Source organism: Oncorhynchus tshawytscha, linkage group LG13, assembly GCF_018296145.1.
Source record: "Oncorhynchus tshawytscha isolate Ot180627B linkage group LG13, Otsh_v2.0, whole genome shotgun sequence".
NCBI classification, from domain to species: Eukaryota; Metazoa; Chordata; class Actinopteri; order Salmoniformes; family Salmonidae; genus Oncorhynchus; species Oncorhynchus tshawytscha.
Genome location: NC_056441.1, coordinates 95,574,244 through 95,600,070, shown reverse-complemented (window position 1 = coordinate 95,600,070; position 25,827 = coordinate 95,574,244). Strand labels below are relative to the sequence as shown.

Below are 25,827 nucleotides of genomic sequence, written 5' to 3'. Positions count from 1 at the left end.
TTTGGTCAATATTTTCAAAGTGTAATTAAGACACTTCATAATAGTAACAGCTCTGTTAAATTATCCCATGGAAACTCAGATATTTGATATTAGCCCTTGAAATAAACAAGGGTGCCCAATATCTCCGTTTTTATTGGTCACAAGTTATGGCACATCGTATCAATACGGATCATTCTTGGGGTGTTATGGCACTTCATATCAATATAAAAAAAACTCTAGATATATAAGTTATATCGATAAGTCACTTATTAATCATTACCTCAACCTTCTTTGATCTGCAAAAACCCCAGTTTTACTGATCATTCTGTACCACACAAATTGGTTTTAATATTTATTTACCAGCTACTGTAACTAAATAGCACAGAATACACACTTACATGAGACAAAGGTCCCTGGTGGACTGACAGATGACTGCTTGTTTACCAAAAAAGGGGTAGAGAGAGGGAGACAAAGATCACTTATCGTACATTTGGAAACTACGCTCACAGTAACCATTTACTTTCCACACGAACCACCGCCTGTTTGGGAGAAGAAGTCATGAATGCATTTATGTGTTTGAATGCAGTCGTTCATCATCTATCTCTGTTGAAACCATGCCTTCTTGAAAGGGGGTTGTCCCCCAGAGGTCACAATGCCCTCCTTAGATGTTCGGTCATCGGTAGTATCTTTGTTCAGAACTTGTTCTTAGCTCGTGTGGATAGTCAGTCAGAGTTTGAATCACTTTACATGCACAGCTGCAGCCTGGCAATGTTCGGGTCTAATCTGGTGAGTTCATCTTCTTCACCTCGTATTGAGGTTAAGGTCTAACCATTTCAAACACGTGTACCACGGTCTCATGTCTTTCTGGTCTGATGCTAATTTCTCTTCCAATCCTTTATGCACTCTGTGTAAAAGGGGCATTCCATCATCCTGACATGATCTCTGAGCTCCCTCGGGGCGAGGCTACTTACTGGTGCAAAGTATCATTAAAACTATGTTCTTAACAAAAATATGTTCATGTTTCATGTCTCACCACAACATATAAGATGAAAACCTAACATATACAGTGTGTATACTTTTCAAGTTACAGTATTTTCGTTATACCATATACCATAGCTTTCCATAGACCATCTCTCATCATTCCCCATGTTCTGATGTTAGGAATATTGTTCCAGTGTTCACCTTTTGGATGTTAGAGTTGTGCGTGGGCAAAAGTGTCTGTGAACAAACTCATTCCTTTGGTTGATACTAAAGAGAGAGAGTCTCTGCTACATAAAATTTACAACCGGGTGTGAGGTGTCAAAAGTTGGCCCAACCCCCCCTCCTCTCTTCTGTGGGTGAGAGAGGGCCTGGTTATTTGTCAACCATTGCCAATCTGATCTGAGCCCTTGGATCCTCAAGTGTAGTCATGACAATACTTATTGACTCAAGACATTTCAGCTTTTCATTTATAATTAATTCGTAAAAATGTTGACGAACACTTTGACATTATGGGGTATTGTGTGTAAGCCAGTAACAAATCTAAATGTAATGTTACATTTAGGCAGTAAAACAACAAAATGTGTAAAGTCAAAGTGTGAATACTTTCTGAAGGCACTCTATCCACAGAGCATCTCAACCTGAGCTTGTTCAATCAACTAGATCAGTGTCTCACACTCTATCCAGGGATGAGTTGCCAGAGTCGGCCTACATGCTCCTGCTGCTCCATACAGGGATGAGTTGCCAGAGTCGGTCTACATGCTCCTGCTGCTCCATCCAGGGATGAGTTGCCAGAGTCGGCCTACATGCTCCAGCTGCTGGGTCTGCACCTAATCTTTCTGCTGTCCCAGAACCGTGTGTCAGTTCCAAACAGAGCTGGAGAGACATCCAGATCAACATCTCCTTAGAGCAGGTGACCTCTGCTGCTTCAGACATGTACCCTCATCCTCTCCCCAAGAGTCATATTCTGGCTTTCATTGACTTCTAGTTCAATGTTTTAACTGGGTCGTTCCACCTCAAAAACACAAGAGAAAGGATTTTGACACTAATCTCAGATTGTATGGAAATTGTTTTCTGTTAGAAATAGATAAGAACAGCATTCCACCAACAATTATTTTGTTGATATATAATTTGATCTATGAGAAGTGAAGCTAATTGATTGCGCCCAAATTGGCCTTTTTAATTTAAAGATTCACATAATATTCAACAAATATAGTACCCAACATCTGACATAAGACCAAACTTCTTCCCACCATTGACTAAGACATGTGGAATCCAATACAATGGTCAAAAGCCACCCATTTTGGAGAACACTTATGGTTTGTTAGACACATACATACATCTATGGATTTTCTCTGTAAACTGATTTGCATTTCTGGGGTGAGGTGGGGCTAACTAAACGAGAAAGGGAAATCCAGCATACTTTGTGATATCAAATACCTTCTTCCACTTTAAGACAGGGGATGCAACGAAGCTCACATGAAACCATTCATGTGATCTGAATGATCTGAAATATGGATGCCCACACCTGCTGAGTCTGAAAATGAAAGATGATTGTAAATACCCCCAAAGTACATTGAATGGGCTTTTGACATTCACACAGCTCTAATGAAAAATCTTTGATCTAAATCTGGGTATATGAGGACATCTAGTGGTCACCGGGTGTTTCATCCTCAGTCACGACCAATCATAAATGTGTATTCCTCCTTCACAGCTTGGCTCAGAACAGGGCAGCACGGCTGGCCCTTAAATGTCCTCGGAGAGCTAACATTAATAATATGCATGCACATCTCTCATGGCTCAAAATGGAGGAGAGACTAACTTCATAACTATTTGTTTTTGTAAGAGGCGTTGACATGCTGAATGCACCAAGCTGTCTGTTTAAACTACAAGCACACAGCTCGGACACCTATGCATACCCCACAAGACATGCCACCAGAAGTCTCTTCACAGTCCCCAAGTCCAGAACAGATTATGGAAGGCACACAGTGCTACATAGAGCCATGACTACATGGAACTGTATTCCACATCAGGTAACTGATGCAAGAGGTAGAATTAGATTTAAAGAACAGATAAAAATACAGCTTCTGAATCAGTGGGGACTGTGAAGACACACACACACATGATTAGACACGCTCCATAAACACATGGATGTTCTACTGTAGATATGTGGTAGTAGTGGTCTGAGGGAACACAATGAATGTATTGTTGATATGTGGTAGTAGTGGTCTGAGGGAACACAATGAATGTATTGTTGATATGTGGTAGTAGTGGTCTGAGGGAACACAATGAATGTATTGTAGATATGTGGTAGTAGAGTGGTGGTCTGAGGGAACACAATGAATGTATTGTTGATATGTGGTAGTAGTGGTCTGAGGGAACACAATGAATGTATTGTAGATATGTGGTAGTAGAGTAGTGGTCTGAGGGAACACAATGAATGTATTGTAGATATGTGGTAGTAGAGTAGTGGTCTGAGGGAACACAATGAATGTATTGTAGATATGTGGTAGTAGAGTAGTGGTCTGAGGGAACACAATGAATGTATTGTTGATATGTGGTAGTAGTGGTCTGAGGTAACACAATGTATTGTAGATATGTGGTAGTAGAGTGGTGCTCTGAGGGAACACAATGAATGTATTGTTGATATGTGGTAGTAGTGGTCTGAGGTAACACAATGTATTGTAGATATGTGGTAGTAGTGGTCTGAGGGAACACAATGAATGTATTGTAGATATGTGGTAGTAGTGGTCTGAGGGAACACAATGAATGTATTGTAGATATGTGGTAGTAGTGGTCTGAGGGAACACAATGAATGTATTGTAGATATGTGGTAGTAGTGGTCTGAGGGAACACAATGAATGTATTGTAGATATGTGGTAGTAGAGTGGTGCTCTGAGGGAACACAATGAATGTATTGTAGATATGTGGTAGTAGAGTGGTGCTCTGAGGGAACACAATGTATTGTAGATATGTGGTAGTAGTGGTCTGAGGGAACACAATGAATGTATTGTTGATATGTGGTAGTAGTGGTCTGAGGTAACACAATGTATTGTAGATATGTGGTAGTAGAGTAGTGGTCTGAGGGAACACAATGAATGTATTGTTGATATGTGGTAGTAGTGGTCTGAGGTAACACAATGTATTGTAGATATGTGGTAGTAGAGTGGTGCTCTGAGGGAACACAATGAATGTATTGTTGATATGTGGTAGTAGTGGTCTGAGGTAACACAATGTATTGTAGATATGTGGTAGTAGAGTAGTGGTCTGAGGGAACACAATGAATGTATTGTTGATATGTGGTAGTAGTGGTCTGAGGGAACACAATGTATTGTAGATATGTGGTAGTAGAGTAGTGGTCTGAGGGAACACAATGAATGTATTGTTGATATGTGGTAGTAGTGGTCTGAGGTAACACAATGTATTGTAGATATGTGGTAGTAGAGTAGTGGTCTGAGGGAACACAATGAATGTATTGTTGATATGTGGTAGTAGTGGTCTGAGGGAACACAATGAATGTATTGTAGATATGTGGTAGTAGAGTGGTGCTCTGAGGGAACACAATGAATGTATTGTTGATATGTGGTAGTAGTGGTCTGAGGTAACACAATGTATTGTAGATATGTGGTAGTAGAGTGGTGCTCTGAGGGAACACAATGAATGTATTGTTGATATGTGGTAGTAGTGGTCTGAGGTAACACAATGTATTGTAGATGTGTGGTAGTAGAGTGGTGCTCTGAGGGAACACAATGAATGTATTGTTGATATGTGGTAGTAGTGGTCTGAGGTAACACAATGTATTGTAGATATGTGGTAGTAGAGTGGTGCTCTGAGGGAACACAATGAATGTATTGTTGATATGTGGTAGTAGTGGTCTGAGGTAACACAATGTATTGTAGATATGTGGTAGTAGAGTAGTGGTCTGAGGGAACACAATGAATGTATTGTTGATATGTGGTAGTAGTGGTCTGAGGTAACACAATGTATTGTAGATATGTGGTAGTAGAGTAGTGGTCTGAGGGAACACAATGAATGTATTGTTGATATGTGGTAGTAGTGGTCTGAGGTAACACAATGTATTGTAGATATGTGGTAGTAGAGTAGTGGTCTGAGGGAACACAATGAATGTATTGTTGATATGTGGTAGTAGTGGTCTGAGGTAACACAATGTATTGTAGATATGTGGTAGTAGAGTAGTGGTCTGAGGGAACACAATGAATGTATTGTTGATATGTGGTAGTAGTGGTCTGAGGTAACACAATGTATTGTAGATATGTGGTAGTAGAGTAGTGGTCTGAGGGAACACAATGAATGTATTGTTGATATGTGGTAGTAGTGGTCTGAGGTAACACAATGTATTGTAGATATGTGGTAGTAGAGTAGTGGTCTGAGGGAACACAATGAATGTATTGTTGATATGTGGTAGTAGTGGTCTGAGGTAACACAATGTATTGTAGATATGTGGTAGTAGAGTGGTGCTCTGAGGGAACACAATGAATGTATTGTTGATATGTGGTAGTAGTGGTCTGAGGTAACACAATGTATTGTAGATATGTGGTAGTAGAGTAGTGGTCTGAGGGAACACAATGAATGTATTGTTGATATGTGGTAGTAGTGGTCTGAGGTAACACAATGAATGTATTGTAGATATGTGGTAGTAGAGTAGTGGTCTGAGGGAACACAATGAATGTATTGTTGATATGTGGTAGTAGTGGTCTGAGGGAACACAATGTATTGTAGATATGTGGTAGTAGAGTAGTGGTCTGAGGGAACACAATGAATGTATTGTTGATATGTGGTAGTAGTGGTCTGAGGGAACACAATGTATTGTAGATATGTGGTAGTAGAGTGGTGCTCTGAGGGAACACAATGAATGTATTGTTGATATGTGGTAGTAGTGGTCTGAGGTAACACAATGTATTGTAGATATGTGGTAGTAGAGTGGTGCTCTGAGGGAACACAATGAATGTATTGTTGATATGTGGTAGTAGTGGTCTGAGGTAACACAATGTATTGTAGATGTGTGGTAGTAGAGTGGTGCTCTGAGGGAACACAATGAATGTATTGTTGATATGTGGTAGTAGTGGTCTGAGGTAACACAATGTATTGTAGATATGTGGTAGTAGAGTGGTGCTCTGAGGGAACACAATGAATGTATTGTTGATATGTGGTAGTAGTGGTCTGAGGTAACACAATGTATTGTAGATATGTGGTAGTAGAGTAGTGGTCTGAGGGAACACAATGAATGTATTGTTGATATGTGGTAGTAGTGGTCTGAGGTAACACAATGTATTGTAGATATGTGGTAGTAGAGTAGTGGTCTGAGGGAACACAATGAATGTATTGTTGATATGTGGTAGTAGTGGTCTGAGGTAACACAATGTATTGTAGATATGTGGTAGTAGAGTAGTGGTCTGAGGGAACACAATGAATGTATTGTTGATATGTGGTAGTAGTGGTCTGAGGTAACACAATGTATTGTAGATATGTGGTAGTAGAGTAGTGGTCTGAGGGAACACAATGAATGTATTGTTGATATGTGGTAGTAGTGGTCTGAGGGAACACAATGAATGTATTGTTGATATGTGGTAGTAGAGTGGTGGTCTGAGGGAACACAATGAATGTATTGTTGATATGTGGTAGTAGTGGTCTGAGGTAACACAATGAATGTATTGTTGATATGTGGTAGTAGAGTAGTGGTCTGAGGGAACACAATGAATGTATTGTTGATATGTGGTAGTAGTGGTCTGAGGTAACACAATGTATTGTAGATATGTGGTAGTAGAGTAGTGGTCTGAGGGAACACAATGAATGTATTGTTGATATGTGGTAGTAGTGGTCTGAGGTAACACAATGTATTGTAGATATGTGGTAGTAGAGTAGTGGTCTGAGGGAACACAATGAATGTATTGTTGATATGTGGTAGTAGAGTGGTGGTCTGAGGGAACACAATGAATGTATTGTTGATATGTGGTAGTAGAGTGGTGCTCTGAGGGAACACAATGAATGTATTGTTGATATGTGGTAGTAGTGGTCTGAGGTAACACAATGTATTGTAGATATGTGGTAGTAGAGTGGTGCTCTGAGGGAACACAATGAATGTATTGTTGATATGTGGTAGTAGTGGTCTGAGGTAACACAATGTATTGTAGATGTGTGGTAGTAGAGTGGTGCTCTGAGGAACACAATGAATGTATTGTTGATATGTGGTAGTAGTGGTCTGAGGTAACACAATGTATTGTAGATATGTGGTAGTAGAGTGGTGCTCTGAGGGAACACAATGAATGTATTGTTGATATGTGGTAGTAGTGGTCTGAGGTAACACAATGTATTGTAGATATGTGGTAGTAGAGTAGTGGTCTGAGGGAACACAATGAATGTATTGTTGATATGTGGTAGTAGTGGTCTGAGGTAACACAATGTATTGTAGATATGTGGTAGTAGAGTAGTGCTCTGAGGGAACACAATGAATGTATTGTTGATATGTGGTAGTAGAGTAGTGGTCTGAGGGAACACAATGAATGTATTGTTGATATGTGGTAGTAGAGTGGTGCTCTGAGGGAACACAATGTATTGTAGATATGTGGTAGTAGAGTAGTGCTCTGAGGGAACACAATGAATGTATTGTTGATATGTGGTAGTAGTGGTCTGAGGTAACACAATGTATTGTAGATATGTGGTAGTAGAGTGGTGCTCTGAGGGAACACAATGTATTGTAGATATGTGGTAGTAGAGTAGTGGTCTGAGGGAACACAATGTATTGTAGATATGTGGTAGTAGAGTAGTGCTCTGAGGGAACACAATGAATGTATTGTTGATATGTGGTAGTAGAGTAGTGGTCTGAGGGAACACAATGAATGTATTGTTGATATGTGGTAGTAGTGGTCTGAGGTAACACAATGTATTGTAGATATGTGGTAGTAGAGTAGTGCTCTGAGGGAACACAATGAATGTATTGTTGATATGTGGTAGTAGTGGTCTGAGGTAACACAATGTATTGTAGATATGTGGTAGTAGAGTAGTGGTCTGAGGGAACACAATGAATGTATTGTTGATATGTGGTAGTAGAGTGGTGCTCTGAGGGAACACAATGAATGTATTGTTGATATGTGGTAGTAGTGGTCTGAGGTAACACAATGTATTGTAGATATGTGGTAGTAGAGTGGTGCTCTGAGGGAACACAATGAATGTATTGTTGATATGTGGTAGTAGTGGTCTGAGGTAACACAATGTATTGTAGATATGTGGTAGTAGAGTGGTGCTCTGAGGGAACACAATGAATGTATTGTTGATATGTGGTAGTAGTGGTCTGAGGTAACACAATGTATTGTAGATATGTGGTAGTAGAGTGGTGCTCTGAGGGAACACAATGAATGTATTGTTGATATGTGGTAGTAGTGGTCTGAGGTAACACAATGTATTGTAGATATGTGGTAGTAGAGTAGTGGTCTGAGGGAACACAATGAATGTATTGTTGATATGTGGTAGTAGTGGTCTGAGGTAACACAATGTATTGTAGATATGTGGTAGTAGAGTAGTGCTCTGAGGGAACACAATGAATGTATTGTTGATATGTGGTAGTAGTGGTCTGAGGTAACACAATGTATTGTAGATATGTGGTAGTAGAGTAGTGGTCTGAGGGAACACAATGAATGTATTGTTGATATGTGGTAGTAGTGGTCTGAGGTAACACAATGAATGTATTGTTGATATGTGGTAGTAGAGTGGTGCTCTGAGGGAACACAATGAATGTATTGTTGATATGTGGTAGTAGTGGTCTGAGGGAACACAATGTATTGTAGATATGTGGTAGTAGAGTGGTGCTCTGAGGGAACACAATGAATGTATTGTTGATATGTGGTAGTAGTGGTCTGAGGTAACACAATGTATTGTAGATATGTGGTAGTAGAGTGGTGCTCTGAGGGAACACAATGAATGTATTGTTGATATGTGGTAGTAGTGGTCTGAGGTAACACAATGTATTGTAGATATGTGGTAGTAGAGTGGTGCTCTGAGGGAACACAATGAATGTATTGTTGATATGTGGTAGTAGTGGTCTGAGGTAACACAATGTATTGTAGATATGTGGTAGTAGAGTAGTGGTCTGAGGGAACACAATGAATGTATTGTTGATATGTGGTAGTAGTGGTCTGAGGTAACACAATGTATTGTAGATATGTGGTAGTAGAGTAGTGCTCTGAGGGAACACAATGAATGTATTGTTGATATGTGGTAGTAGTGGTCTGAGGTAACACAATGTATTGTAGATATGTGGTAGTAGAGTAGTGGTCTGAGGGAACACAATGAATGTATTGTTGATATGTGGTAGTAGTGGTCTGAGGTAACACAATGTATTGTAGATATGTGGTAGTAGAGTGGTGCTCTGAGGGAACACAATGAATGTATTGTTGATATGTGGTAGTAGTGGTCTGAGGTAACACAATGTATTGTAGATATGTGGTAGTAGAGTGGTGCTCTGAGGGAACACAATGAATGTATTGTTGATATGTGGTAGTAGTGGTCTGAGGTAACACAATGTATTGTAGATATGTGGTAGTAGAGTAGTGGTCTGAGGGAACACAATGAATGTATTGTTGATATGTGGTAGTAGTGGTCTGAGGTAACACAATGTATTGTAGATATGTGGTAGTAGAGTGGTGCTCTGAGGGAACACAATGAATGTATTGTTGATATGTGGTAGTAGTGGTCTGAGGTAACACAATGTATTGTAGATATGTGGTAGTAGAGTGGTGCTCTGAGGAACACAATGAATGTATTGTTGATATGTGGTAGTAGTGGTCTGAGGTAACACAATGTATTGTAGATATGTGGTAGTAGAGTAGTGGTCTGAGGGAACACAATGAATGTATTGTTGATATGTGGTAGTAGTGGTCTGAGGTAACACAATGTATTGTAGATATGTGGTAGTAGAGTAGTGCTCTGAGGGAACACAATGAATGTATTGTTGATATGTGGTAGTAGTGGTCTGAGGTAACACAATGTATTGTAGATATGTGGTAGTAGAGTAGTGGTCTGAGGGAACACAATGAATGTATTGTTGATATGTGGTAGTAGTGGTCTGAGGTAACACAATGTATTGTAGATATGTGGTAGTAGAGTGGTGCTCTGAGGGAACACAATGAATGTATTGTTGATATGTGGTAGTAGTGGTCTGAGGTAACACAATGTATTGTAGATATGTGGTAGTAGAGTGGTGCTCTGAGGGAACACAATGAATGTATTGTTGATATGTGGTAGTAGTGGTCTGAGGTAACACAATGTATTGTAGATATGTGGTAGTAGAGTGGTGCTCTGAGGGAACACAATGAATGTATTGTTGATATGTGGTAGTAGTGGTCTGAGGTAACACAATGTATTGTAGATATGTGGTAGTAGAGTAGTGGTCTGAGGGAACACAATGAATGTATTGTTGATATGTGGTAGTAGAGTGGTGCTCTGAGGGAACACAATGAATGTATTGTTGATATGTGGTAGTAGTGGTCTGAGGTAACACAATGTATTGTAGATATGTGGTAGTAGAGTGGTGCTCTGAGGGAACACAATGAATGTATTGTTGATATGTGGTAGTAGTGGTCTGAGGTAACGCTATGTGGTAGTAGACTAGTGCTCTGAGGGAACACAATGAATGTATTGGGTAAAAATGTAACATTACATTTCATAACTGCCTTGGTGTTGCTGGATCCCAGGAAGAGTAGCTGCTGCCTTGGCACGAACTAAAGGGGATCCATAATAAACCCCAGGAAGAGTAGCTGCTGACTTGGCAGGAACTAAAGGGGATCCATAATAAACCCCAGGAAGAGTAGCTGCTGCCTTGGCAGGAACTAATGGGGATCCATAATAAACCCCAGGAAGAATAGCTTCTGCCTTGGCAGGAACTAATGGGGATCCATAATAAACCCCAGGAAGAGTAGCTGCTGCCTTGGCAGGAACTAATGGGGATCCATAATAAACCCAGGGAAGAGTAGCTGCTGCCTTGGCAGGAACTAATGGGGATCCATAATAAACCCCAGGAAGAGTAGCTGCTGCCTTGGCAGGAACTAATGGGGATCCATAATAAACCCCAGGAAGAGTAGCTGCTGCCTTGGTAGGAACTAATGGGGATCCATAATAAACCCCAGGAAGAATAGCTGCTGCCTTGGCAGGAACTAATGGGGATCCATAATAAACCCCAGGAAGAGTAGCTGCTGCCTTGGCAGGAACTAAAGGGGATCCATAATAAACCCCAGGAAGAGTAGTTGCTGCCTTGGCAGGAACTAATGGGGATCCATAATAAACCCCAGGAAGAGTAGCTGCTGCCTTGGCAGGAACTAATGGGGATCCATAATAAACCCCAGGAAGAGTAGCTGCTGCCTTGGCAGGAACTAAAGGGGATCCATAATAAACCCCAGGAAGAGTAGCTGCTGCCTTGGCAGGAACTAATGGGGATCCATAATAAACCCCAGGAAGAATAGCTGCTGCCTTGGCAGGAACTAATGGGGATCCATAATAAACCCCAGGAAGAGTAGCTGCTGCCTTGGCAGGAACTAATGGGGATCCATAATAAACCCCAGGAAGAGTAGCTGCTGCCTTGGCAGGAACTAATGGGGATCCATAATAAACCCCAGGAAGAGTAGCTGCTGCCTTGGCAGGAACTAATGGGGATCCATAATAAACCCCAGGAAGAGTAGCTGCTGCCTTGGCAGGAACTAATGGGAATCCATAATAAACCCCAGGAAGAGTAGCTGCTGCCTTGGCAGGAACTAAAGGGGATCCATAATAAACCCCAGGAAGAGTAGCTGCTGCCTTGGCAGGAACTAATGGGGATCCTTAATAAATACATAAATACATGTTAAGGAGTCCACTTTCCTATGCACAACAACACAACTAGAGATTTGATGCAGGTATTTTCTTTGCAACATGTATTGCCATTGACTAGAAGAACATATAATTGTATGACCTATGCGCTTCTGTACCTGCATTTTTGTACCCCCCTTGTACTAGATAGCTAGCTAGATGGGGCAGTCCAGTCCCAGAGGCAGTCCATTCTGTATGCCTTCTTGACTTTGATACAATGTGTCGTCACTGACTCGTTATGCATTTGTGCACGCACAATGGTAGCTAACTTAGCTAGCTCATCAACCAGTATTTTCTTTCATTTTTCTGCACGATGGCACTTAATTTATAAAGCCTTGACTCTCATAGGGACCAGTGAGCTCATTTAGCTAGCTGTTAGCCAGCAGGGTTGCATCGGTTTCCATTGGACTGGCGCTTGCTACTCTATCCAGCCAGGTAACTAGCTAATGAGAGCTGATTATTATGTAGCAGCATATTCTGACGAGTCGCTAGCATGTTTACATAAGCTAGCTAGCTAATGTCGATATACCAAAGTCACTGGTCCGCAACATCAAGCAAATTGTACAGAACTAAATAATGTTTTGACTTTGTAGTGGCGCTTCATTTTTTTGGTTTGTGTGCGTTTTCCCTAGTGACATTGAGAATGTCATCTTTTTGGCATTTAATCCGGTTTTGGCATGAGAAAAATGACAGAAATTAATTTCCACACATGTATTCAGAGCCTCAGAAATAAGAGATCAGGTCACGGATTAGGAGCCTCTACCTTCTACTGTAATGACCCATATGTATATCGCTTCTTTGCTTGTTCTTTTCTCTTTGTCTTTGTGGAACCATGGCAATTCCAGCTGGCTTGTAGAATGCCTTTTTAACTTTTCACTATCTTCATGTCAGTACCTGATGGAAGGAAGTTACAACAAAGTGTGTCGGGCCAAAGGTAATGTAACAGGGTTCTGTTGGTGATTCCCCTTGCCACCTTATTGTTAAGCTAATGGGGTTTTGGTTTGAGTTTGTCTTGCCTTCACCTACTTAACATGGCATCTTATTGGCTGGTTTGCGTAGATTGCTTACGAGGGGGGATGTTCCAGTTAAAATCATCCCAGTGAACAAGCACCAAACCAGCGGTAAGTTGTTGGTTGCAAAGCACTGTACATCAAAAGTGATTTTTATACTCTCAAGTGATGATTTAAATGTACAATTTATATCAAATTGTTTGTAAATGTTATTCGAACATCACACATAAGATGCAGTGGTTTTTGGAGAATATTTGTTGTGCATTTTGTTGTAAAGAATTCCCGCCAGTACTAGCTAGCAACTTACCGTGTCTGGTGGGGGGGTTCATATATTTTGTACAGTGCGTGAGTGCAGAGTTGGATGGTGAGCCGTGCATTGCATGACGTGCAATTTTGTGCTGTCCCAATCAGGTACATTGTTAAAGATATTATATTGTATATTGTAATTGTATTATTTTGGTAACTAGCCCAGTGAACAAGCACCAAACCAGCGTGCGTGAGTGTAGAGTTGGATGGTGAGCCGTGCATTGCATGATGTGCAATTTTGTGCTGTTCCTATCAGAATAAATCTACATGACTGGTGGTACATGTTGGAGTTCCGTGTCGATGACTGATTGTACACAACGCAAGAAGAGTACTGTTACAGTAACATCCCTGCTGAGAGCTACACCTTCTTCATAGATATTCTGCTAAGCACCATCCTGTAAGAGACCGAATGATTTCTGACATTGGATGAATTGATATTGTCTGGAAATGGCAGATGCATGGATTCATTGAGTCATCCTTGTGGTCCAGCAATGGCATGGTGTGATCCTTGTGTGTGTTTTCCAGTGATGATATTTCTGGGTGCATAGAGAAGGCTTATAAACAGATCCATTTCAATGAAGCTACCAGAGTGCTTTTCTTCTCCTGCCCAAACAACATGACAGAGTTTAAAGGTTAGTTAATTTCTGCTCTACTCTGTTGTAACCCTACTGAACACTAGCCTGGTTCAAAATCTGTTTGTGCTTGACAAAGGACCATAGGAGTTAGCTTTAAAGAACGGCCGATCCTTAGAACTTGAGTTTAGTCCAGTCTCATCATATTACAGTTGTGTCTGTGTGTTACAGCGAGGCTGGACCCAGAACCTCTCATCATATTAAAGTTGTGTCTGTGTGTTACAGCGGGGCTGGACCCAGAACCTCTCATCATATTAAAGTTGTGTCTGTGTGTTACAGCGAGGCTGGACCCAGAACCTCTCATCATATTACAGTTGTGTCTGTGTGTTACAGCGAGGCTGGACCCAGAACCTCTCATCATATTAAAGTTGTGTCTGTGTGTTACAGCGGGGCTGGACCCAGAACCTCTCATCATATTAAAGTTGTGTCTGTGTGTTACAGCGAGGCTGGACCCAGAACCTCTCATCATATTACAGTTGTGTCTGTGTGTTACAGCGAGGCTGGACCCAGAACCTCTCATCGTATTAAATATGCGTCTGTTTTACAGCGGGGCTGGACCCAGAACCTCTCATCATATTACAGTTGTGTCTGTGTGTTACAGCGGGGCTGGACCCAGAACCTCTCATCATATTACAGTTGTGTCTGTGTGTTACAGCGGGGCTGGACCCAGAACCTCTCATCATATTACAGTTGTGTCTGTGTGTTACAGCGGGGCTGGACCCAGAACCTCTCATCATATTAAATATGCGTCTGTGTGTTACAGCGAGGCTGGACCCAGAACCTCTCATCGTATTAAATATGCGTCTGTTTTACAGCGGGGCTGGACCCAGAACCTCTCATCGTATTAAATATGTGTCTGTGTGTTACAGCGAGGCTGGACCCAGAACCTCTCATTGTATTAAATATGTGTCTGTGTGTTACAGCGGGGCTGGACCCAGAACCTCTCATTGTATTAAATATGTGTCTGTGTGTTACAGCGAGGCTGGACCCAGAACCTCTCATCGTATTAAATATGTGTCTGTGTGTTACAGCGGGGCTGGACCCAGAGCCCAGGTGGTTACTACTCATTCAGTAGCCAACAGCAGAGGACAGAGGAAGTCAACTCTCCCTCCACCGAGCTGGCTTCACAAGTCATAGAGTATGCACGGCAGCTGGAGATGATTGTCTAGAGTAACCTACTGCAGAAGTTAGCTATTACACACACACTTGATACCAAACTACACAGTCCTCTTATGTCTCCATACATTGTCACACTTGTAGATTTGCCAACACTTTGACAGATTGTTAGACTGGTAGTTTGTCCAACACTTTGTTGTGACAGATTTTCAGACTGGTAGATTTGCCAACACTTTGACAGATTGTCAGACTGGTGGATTTACCAACACTTGGTCGTTCTCTCCCACTCAACCTGCTTCTCACGGCTCCCTGAGAAGAGACATGAGTGTTTTAACATCCTCTAGTCTGACTGTGTTAATGCATCTGAGTAACTGAAATAAAGTTGTGGCATCACTTTCCAGCTAAGGTTAGTCTGTTCAGTGGCTCCTAACAGCATTGTTCACCTTTGGGAATGAGTTCACAGAAGGAAATGTCCTAGTTGCCATTTACCTTGACTGCATAGAAGAACATGGTGTGAATGTTTGGAGGGTTTCTGTCTGGGGATTAGGGTGTAATTTGATATCTGCTCAGTCCATTTCCTAATGCATAGTGTGCTGCAGCATAGTGGCCATATAGTAACTTTGTTTCAGGACATCCTGCATTACACCTGGTATTTTTCTTGTCCTCTGAGGTATCAGCAAACTCATTCAGTAAACCCGTTCATATTTAAATTTCTTTACTCTGTAATGCACACAGTCTATTTCATTGCCCTGGCCGTGTCTCATAGCAACTTGTGGGTGTTTATAAATGGTACTTTATTGCCCCCCACTATGATCTGGAAAATACAATAGTTTGTTGCAGAAAAATGTGCACAAGTATGAAATGTAAAATATATATATATTTTTTAATGATATACTTTCTATATTTCATGTGTCATATTATTATTATTATATATATATATTTTTACCTTTATTTAACAAGGCAAGTCAGTTAAGAACACATTCTTATTTTCAATGACAGCCTGGAAACAGTGGGTTAACCGCCTGTTCAGGGGCAGAACGACAGATTTGTACCTTGTCAGCTCGGGGGTTTGAACTCGTAACACTTCCGGTTACTAGTCCGCCGCTCTAACCACTAGGCTACCCTGCCGCCATACTAACTATACTGCTCAATTATATTATTTCATCCTTTCTTTATTTTGAAGATCAGTTTCATGTAGTATAAATATTTGCTAAACACATATCTAGTGACTAGCGCTAGGGAGGTGGCTAGGGTTGCCGTGGTGACCCATGGAGGCTCACCGGAAGTTCCTGCTCAAGTTCAACCTGACAGGAGAGGAAGATAGAGAAAAGACAGGTTTCTCCACTGGGGGACTAGAAATGATCTGGTTAGTATATGAATGGAACAGGTCCTGTTGAGGCTGGCGTTGGTGTGAGGGGTCCTGTTGAGGCTGGCGTTGGTGTGAGGGGTCGTGTTGAGGCTGGTGTTGGTGTGAGGGGTCGTGTTGAGGCTGGTGTTGGTGTGAGGGGTCCTGTTGAGGCTGGTGTCGGTGTGAGGGGTCCTGTTGAAGCTGGCGTTGGTGCTGAAGCACGTCATGTTGTTGTGATTGGGTTTGAGCTGGGTCTTGAGGTAAAGCTCTGAGACCTGTCGTCTCTGCTGCCCCCTGCTGGCTGAGCCCCGGATCTGTATTTGTATTTATTATGGATCCCCATTACTCATCCTGCGGAGCAGCAAAATTAAGGCAGTTTATACAATTTTAAAAACACTACAATCCATTCACAGATTTCACAACACACTGTGTGCCCTCAGGTCCCTACTCCACCGCATATCTACAGTTCTAAATCCATGTGTGTGTATGTTATCGTGTGTCTTTGCATGTGTCTGTGCCTATGTTTGGGTTTCTTCATACTCCCTGCTGTTCCGTAATGTTTATTTGATCTGTTTTTTAAATCTGATTTGACTGCTTGTCATGGCTCTATGTAGTACTGTGCACCTCCAATAGTCTGTTCTAGACTTGTCTTGTGGGGTAAGCAAAGGTGTCTGAGCGGTGTCCCAGTAGTTCAAACAGACAGCTGGGTGCATTCAATACTTCTCTGCTACCCTCTACTGGCTGAAGCCTGGACCTGTCCCCTCTACTGGCTCTGGACCTGTCCCCTCTACTGGCTCTGGACCTGTCCCCTCTACTGGCTCTGGACCTGTCCCCTCTACTGGCTCTGGACCTGTCCCCTCTACTGGCTCTGGACCTGTCCCCTCTACTGGCTCTGGACCTGTCCCCTCTGCTGGCTCTGGACCTGTCCCTTCTACTGGCTGAACCCAGGACCTGCCCCCTCTGCTGGCTGAACCCTGGACCTGCCCCCTCTACTGGCTGAACCCTGGACCTGCCCCCTCTGCAGGCTGAACCCTGAACCTGTCCCCTCTACTGGCTGAACCCTGGACCTGTCCCCTCTACTGGCTGAACCCTGGACCTGCCCCCTCTGCAGGCTGAACCCTGAACCTGTCCCCTCTACTGGCTGAACCCTGGACCTGTCCCCTCTACTGGCTGAACCCTGGACCTGTCCCCTCTACTGGCTGAACCCTGGACCTATCCCCTCTGCAGGCTGAACCCTGAACCTGTCCCCTCTGCAGGCTGAACCCTGGACCTATCCCCTCTGCAGGCTGAACCCTGAACCTGTCCCCTCTGCAGGCTGAACCCTGGACCTGTCCCCTCTACTGGCTCTGGACCTGTCCCCTCTACTGGCTCTGGACCTGTCCCCTCTACTGGCTGAATCCTGGACCTGTCCCCTCTACTGGCTCTGGACCTGTCCCCTCTGCTTGCTCTGTACCTGTCCCCTCTACTGGCTGAACCCTGGACCTGTCCCCTCAGCTGGCTGAACCCTGGACCTGTCCCCTCTACTGGCTCTGGACCTGTCCCCTCTACTGGCTCTGGACCTGTCCCCTCTACTGGCTCTGGACCTGTCCCCTCTACTGGCTCTGGACCTGTCCCCTCTACTGGCTCTGGACCTGTCCCTCTACTGGCTCTGGACCTGTCCCCTCTGCTGGCTCTGGACCTGTCCCTTCTACTGGCTGAACCCAGGACCTGCCCCCTCTGCTGGCTGAACCCTGGACCTGCCCCCTCTACTGGCTGAACCCTGGACCTGCCCCCTCTGCAGGCTGAACCCTGAACCCTGAACCTGTCCCCTCTACTGGCTGAACCCTGGACCTGTCCCCTCTGCTGGCTGAACCCTGGACCTGCCCCCTCTGCAGGCTGAACCCTGAACCTGTCCCCTCTACTGGCTGAACCCTGGACCTGTCCCCTCTACTGGCTGAACCCTGGACCTGTCCCCTCTACTGGCTGAACCCTGGACCTATCCCCTCTGCAGGCTGAACCCTGAACCTGTCCCCTCTGCAGGCTGAACCCTGGACCTGTCCCCTCTACTGGCTCTGGACCTGTCCCCTCTACTGGCTCTGGACCTGTCCCCTCTACTGGCTGAATCCTGGACCTGTCCCCTCTACTGGCTCTGGACCTGTCCCCTCTGCTTGCTCTGTACCTGTCCCCTCTACTGGCTGAACCCTGGACCTGTCCCCTCAGCTGGCTGAACCCTGGACCTGTCCCCTCTACTGGCTCTGGACCTGTCCCCTCTACTTGCACTGTACCTGTCCCCTCTACTGGCTGAACCCTGGACCTGTCCCCTCTGCTGGCTGAACCCTGGACCTGTCCCCTCTACTGGCTGAACCCTGGACCTGTCCCCTCTACTGGCTCTGGACCTGTCCCCTCTGCAGGCTGAACCCTGGACCTGTCCCCTCTACTGGCTGAATCCTGGACCTGTCCCCTCTGCTGGCTTAATCCTGGACCTGTCCCCTCTACTGGCTGAACCCTGGACTTGTCCCCTCTACTGGCTGAACCCTGGACCTGTCCCCTCTACTGGCTCTGGACCTGTCCCCTTTGTTGCCTGCCAAAGTTGGGAGAGAAGGCGTTACTGGTCGGGGTGGTGGCGGTACTGGTCGGTGAGCTGCTGGTTGAGCTTGGGTTTTAGACTGTCTTACTGAGTTTTTGCTGAAAGTGTGGAAGGCCCCAGAGGAAAAAGTTGTTTTGGACTGGTGCTGCTGAAGGTTTGGCTGGTTTGCTAGCAGGCTCCAGGTTGAAGTCACAGCATGTCTTGGATTTCTGGGCCTTGGCCTTTGCTTTGGCCTGTGCTTTGGCTTCTCTGTGAGCAGGCTTGACTTTAGGGGTGGAGGGTTTGACAGCTCACTGACGGGCTCCATTCAGAGCTTCCCTGACTGCAGAGAGCCTCTGAAGGGTGGGAGGTGTGGGCAGACTTTCCTGCTTCTTCACATACTCCATCCTGAGGAGGGAGGGGTACATGACAAGCTACACTTGTGGTCAAATCGCATAATATGCTAGGAATGTAGAATACAACCGGACGGACAAAGGACATGCAGACCAGAGACTCACTAATGCACAATCATTTTCAGGATATTTTTTGAGAGGACAGTTTGGAGGCACTTTGAGAGAACCAGAGGGTTTGTCTCTATTCTCAGTGCTGCCATTGTGCCCTTGTTTTTGCCATTCACCACTAGGGGTGCTGGTACTCTGTCTCTGGAAGTCCAGCCTTCAGTTTATCAAGAGTAATAGTTGTTTGGTCAGTAGTATCTCCCTAGGTCTCCTCTGGGTTTAGTAACAGCAGTCAGCTGGGTTTAGTAAACAGCAGTTAGTGCAAAACTAGGTTTCGAATTCAATTGACCTATGTTTTTTCATCATGTGTCTTATTTATCCAACACAACTACCACAGTCACAGAGCCCATTTTGAGGGGGTTTCTCCTGCAGCTCCTACAGTGGAGGGGGTTTGTCCTGCAGCTCTAACAGTGGAGGGGGTTTGTCCTGCAGCTACTACAGTGGAGGGGTTTGTCCTGCTGCTCCTACAGTGGAGGGGGTTCTCCTGCAGCTCCTACAGTGGAGGGGGTTTCTCCTGTAGCTCCTACACTGGAGGGGGTTTCTCCTGCAGCTCCTACATTGGAGGGGTTTCTCCTTTCAGCTCCTACACTGGAGGGGGTTCTCCTGCAGCTCCTACACTGGAGGGGTTTCTCCTGCAGCTCTAACAGTGGAGGGGGTTTCTCCTGCAGCTCCTACACTGTAGGGGGTTTCTCCTGCAGCTCCTACAGTGGAGGGGTTTGTCCTGCAGCTCCTACAGTGGAGGGGTTTGTCCTGCAGCTCCTACAGTGGAGGGGGTTTGTCCTGCAGCTCCTAAAGTGGAGGGGTTTCTCCTGCAGCTCCTACACTGGAGGGGGTTTCTCCTGCAGCTCCTACACTGGAGGGGGTTTGTCCTGCAGATCCTACAGTGGAGGGGGTTTCTCCTGCAGGTCCTACAGTAGAGGGGGTTTCTCCTGCAGGTCCTACAGTGGAGGGGTTTGTCCTGCAGCTCCTACAGTGGAGGGGTTTCTCCTGCAGGTCCTACAGTGGAGGGGGTTTCTCCTGCAGCTCCTAAAATGGAGGGGGTTTCTCCTGCAGCTCCTACACTGGAGGGTGTTTCTCCTGCAGCTCCTACACTGGAGGGTGTTTCTCCTGCAGCTCCTACACTGGAGGGTGTTTCTCCTGCAGCTCCTTCACTGGAGGGGGTTTCTCCTGCAGCTCCTACACTAGAGGGGGTTTCTCCTGCAGCTCCTACACTGGAGGGGGTTTCTCCTGCAGCTCCTACAGTTGATGCTGCTGGAGTAGAACATGTGCTTTTAGCATTCTAAATGCAAACACATGCTGAAAACAGCTTTTGTGCATAATTAAAAATAGCACAAAAAAATGTTTTCCTCAACTGGTTATTGAGGTGCGCCTCAGGTGCAGCCAACACTATCAAAGCATCACCCACCTCCATACAATGTGAGCTGGAGCCAATATGCATTTTGAATGCATAATTGTTTGAAACCTGAATATTTTATTTGATATGAGGCATGTCTTCAAAGTAGCCTATAGGCAAAACCAACCATTGAAAAGTGAAGGGAATTCTATTATAAAGACTTCATAGGCAGCAGTGTTTCAAGTTTGGGGAAGCTTACAATTTATCTTGCCATTTCTCTTGTTCTGTGTGCCAATTAGGATTTTCATATGCACATTTTCGTGTAACTGTAGTATTTGAAAAATGTATTCGGTTTCAAAGTAATTTTAATTTGGTTTATCATAAAAATCTGAATTAAAATGATAAACATTTAAAAGTCAACTAATCAGAGATCACCATCCTCCTCCATATGGACACATTGATACACCATGATCCATTGGTGACTAAGGAAAAGATTGCATGGAACTTATAGCCTATAGGCACATAACTTCCAATTGCTCTTTCACACCGAGGATTGGTGATTATCAACGGGGAGCTTGTTTGAAAGATTTTTTAAAATAGCTTACCGTAAGGAACTATAGTTCAAATATACTGTGTTATCATTCGCAATTGATGTTAGAAAAACACTTTCCTACATTTCCGCGCAGCAGGCCAGGTACTTCCATGTGTAGTCAGGCGTGCATGCTCCCTCAACATTATCAGAGAAACCAGGCACATGCTCACATGGAGTGCTCCAAACAAAAGACAATGAAACTGTCGCGATACGAAACCTTCAGCTCCGTCCCTTGGCCGGCAGCGGGGTGCTAGAGGTGGTTAGCGTCCCGTTCCCTGGATTGGACAGGGCACTATAGATACTTCAGGTTATCTCGGTATAACCAGGACCGCTCGCGTAGCCCTGCCTCTCTTTCTATATCGAAGCGTTGTCCGCGTAGAGAGGTCTTTTGCCTTGTCACTCTCAACGGTCTAGCTCTAGCTGGGATGTGTGAACCCCACATTTATCCTCTAGACTCTTTGTTTCACCACTAATTGGTCCATGAGTTGTTATTAAGCACTAGTCCTACCAGTCTCTATATGATTTCCCTGTGGTTGAGTGTTTCCCCTCTGTGATGTATCTAGTTTAAAGTGTGAAGACCTTTAGTCAACTTAGTCTCACTACTCTGCCCGTCGGCAGTCTCACTACTCTGCCCGTCGGCTATGTATCGCTTGGATAATAAAACTTAGATAGATCGATAAGACAATTAATGAATCACTACTGGACACACCTTCCTCCTTGTCTTTTAATGGTAACTCATTTTGTCATAGAGCATTGATCTCCGTTTCCAGTGTCCCGGTAGCGGGGAGTGTCAGAGTTGTTACCTCCCGTGCCGTTAACTGTCTTGGGAGGGCGTTCTACTCGAGACAAAATAAGACTACCTTTTATTTTTGAAAACACTCTGGTTTTTGTCTTTTACAATCAAACACACTTCAAAATACACAATTTGTTACTTGGTCGCACACAGCGGTAATCAAAAACATGCAACTGCCTTAATGCTCTATAATGCCTGGTACAATGATAACACTTATCTCTAATAAAATATAATATTTCAACTGAATTACCTTTAAAAGATGACAGGGAGACCCACGAGATCAGGAGCGGTGTTTCAATCGGTGAGAGTTCTGAGAATTTAGTTTATGTATCGATCTCTCCTATGAGGAATCGTTGGTTCAACTAAATTTCGAGATTCAAGTTAGACTGAGTACTCTAACCTGCCATCAGGTTGGATAGTATTGTCAAATGACCCGCAACCGCGATTCCAGGGCAAGGCACTGTGTTACAACAGTACACGTGTCACTGGGTCAGTTGGAGACAGAGTCGATTCTAACAATTTTCCAAACGTTCTCAGCAGGTGGTAATTCTGCCGTTGATCTACCGCAGTGTCTGGGCAAGCAACCCGGCCGGTGCTACAGTGTTCCTCGGTCAATTAAGACTTTGTCACAACGGTACACTCGGTCCAAACGTATGCTGCATACAGGGTCAACTGGTCGATAGGTAAACGGACTCTTACCCTGGTATCCAGCAAGTTAGAATTTTTAAGTAATTTGAGTCAGGTGGCAATTACCCGAAGTCAAATGGTTGTCTAAATTAATTCAGAATTCAAGAAGTCAGACGCCAAAGTAATGGCAAATGTCTCTTTATATACCTTTTGATCACCGCTCAAGTCCCACTTGTGGTTTCTGCACTACTGTGCCTCATAGGCATCCTCTAACCGCAGCAAGACAGTACATATATTGTCTTCCCCTTAAGGCGGTGCCTTTTACTCTATTAGCAGTGCTTCAAGCAGTTTCTCCCATTCTGCAGCTGCGTCAGATGGTGGAGGCCGTTCTTCCTGGTACCATGTTGTTGAGGTGGGTGGTTGACTGGCGCCCTCTCCTGGTGACTGTGACCACTCTGGTAGCTCATCAGACCTGCTCATGTCTAACTGTACTGGTGGTACATAGGGTAGTGGCAGTATGAGGGAGATCCATGTTGCGTTTCACTACAAAACATTTGACGAATCTAAAAAAGTATGGTTATGAAAAAAACGACTTGTTTCTCACAAGTGTTGTAGGTTGTGAACTCTGCAAACAACGTTTCTACTTCGAGAATGATAATTGACTAATACATGCATTAACAAAAATGTATTTACCCAAATGACTGGGATCAACGGTACATGGGGAGTTCAAACCATTAACACAATGAAACGATGAATGCGGGAGACAGCCAAGTCATTCTGGAGAGAAACTTGTCTTCACCACACACCCCTCCCCTTCTTGTATCAACATTTTAAATTATACTCAAGAAACATTATCTTCACACAAATTGTTGATGCTTTTCTCTGACAGCCGCAACGCAATCATCCCAAATAGGCCTACGAGCTTGAGATGTGAAGCAATCCACAGCTATTTCTTTGAAATAAGCTCATGATCCTTGAGTCCTCTGGGGCTAAGTCATGCTTTCTGGTGAAGTACTTTGAATGAGATGATTTATATAGACAGTAATTATATAGTAATTATGTACTCCCCTTTTGGACACACCACTATGCCATTTCTCTCCTGCCAAAAGACACGATCCTCTTCATATCAGCAACCCGTCCTAGTTGTTTCATCTTTAGATTTCCACTCTAAATTTTGAAAAGAGATTTAAATCTCTGTCAGATATGGAACCGCTATCAGGGTCCATAGTTATCAAGCGTCTCATTACTCCTATGAATCACGCTAAAAGTATGACTGACCTCATTTACTCACCGCTCAGAGTAGGACCTCAAAAGTAGTAATCAAGAGTGTCTCCCCTACTCTCAGCGATGAGTAGGGGTTTAGGGTGCATAGACTATACCAGGGCTCTCCAACCCTGTTCCTGGAGCGCTACCCTCATGTAGGTTTTTACTCCAACCCCCAGTCGTAACTAACAATGTATTTTATCAACCAGCGATTATTAGAATCGGCTAGATTATGGTTGGAGAGGAAACCTACAGCAGTAAAGTGGCTCGTGGACGTGCTGGCAGCACATTCTGTATCAATAATTCAGCATAACAAGTTTGCATGAAGGTCTGGTTTATTAAATGGATAAACAGTTGAATCCATTCTCATTTTCATGAATTTATTGACAGGTAAATAGTAATATGCTCTATAGCGCTCTGGTGACAAACATTGTTGCAATGTCTCCAAACGTCCACATGGAGAAGTAAGTAAATATATTTTGAAAATCTAAAAAAACGATCAATTATTTGATAGCTACAGAGCAGGCTGAAATGAAATGTATTTATATAGCCCTTCGTACATCAGCTGATATCTCAAAGTGCTGTAGAGAAACCCAGCCTAAAACACCAAACAGCAAGCAATGCAGGTGTTGAGGCACGTTGGCTCGGAAAAACTCTCCCTAGAAAGGCCAAAACCTAGGAAAAAGCCAGTCTACTTCTGGCTGTGCCGGGTAGAGATTATACCAGAACATGGCCAAGATGTTCAAATGTTCATAAATGACCAGCATGGTCAAATAATAGGTCTGGGACAGGTAGCACCTCTGGTGAACAGGTCAGGGTTCCATACCCTCAGGCAGAACAGTTGAAACTGGAGCAGCAGCACGGCCAGGGGACAGCAAGGAGTCATCATGCCAGGTAGTCCTGAGGCATGGTCCTAGTGCTCAGGTACTGAGAGAGAGAATACTTAAATTCACACAAGACACTGGATAAGACAGGAGAAATATTCCAGATATAAACAGACTGACCCTAGCCCCCCGACACAAACTACTGCAGCATAAATACTGGAGGCTGAGACAGGAGGGGTCAGAAGACACTGTGGCCCCTTCCAATGATACCTCCGGACAGGGCCAAACAGGAAGGATATAACCCCACCCACTTTGCCAAAGCTCAGCCCCCACAACACTAGAGGGATATCTTCAACTACCAACTTACCATCCTTGACAAGATCGGTGTGGAACACAGCCCCCACACCACTAGAGAGCTATCAACAGACCAATTTACTACCCTGAGACCAGGCTGAGTATAGCCCACGAAGATCTCCAACTCAGGGGCCTGAGGGGGTGCAAAAACTTTTGGTCATGTGGTGTATTTGGACACCTTGTCGTAGAACAGCTCATTCTAAAATCATGGGCATTAATATGGAGTTGGTTCCCCCTTTGCTGTTATTACAGCCTCCACTCTTCTGGGAAGGCATTCCACTAGATGTTGGAACATTGCTACTATAACAGCCTCCACTCTTCTGGGAAGGCTTTCCACTAGATGTAGGAACATTGCTGCTATAACAGCCTCCACTCTTCTGGGAAGGCTTTCCACTAGATGTTGGAACATTGCTGCTATAACAGCCTCCACTCTTCTGGGAAGGCTTTCCACTAGATGTAGGAACATTGCTGCTATAACAGCCTCCACTCTTCTGGGAAGGCTTTCCACTAGATGTTGGAACATTGCTGCTATAACAGCCTCCACTCTTCTGGGAAGGCTTTCCACTAGATGTTGGAACATTGCTGCGGGCACTTGCTTCCATTCAGCCACAAGAGCATTAGTGAGGTCGGGCACTCATGTTGGGCGATTAGGCCTGGCTCAAGGTCTGGGTTCCAATTCATCCCAAAGGTGTTAGATGGGGTTGAGGTCAGGGCTCTGTGCAGGCCAGTCAAGTTCTTCCACACCGATCTTGTCA

At 44.1% G+C, this 25,827-nt stretch overlaps 1 pseudogene; it reads left to right on the top strand.

Moving 5' to 3' along the window:
* Positions 1–1,469: 1,469 nt before the first annotated feature.
* Positions 1,470–15,193, top strand: LOC121838987 (annotated as a pseudogene).
* The last annotated feature ends 10,634 nt before the right edge of the window (positions 15,194–25,827 follow it).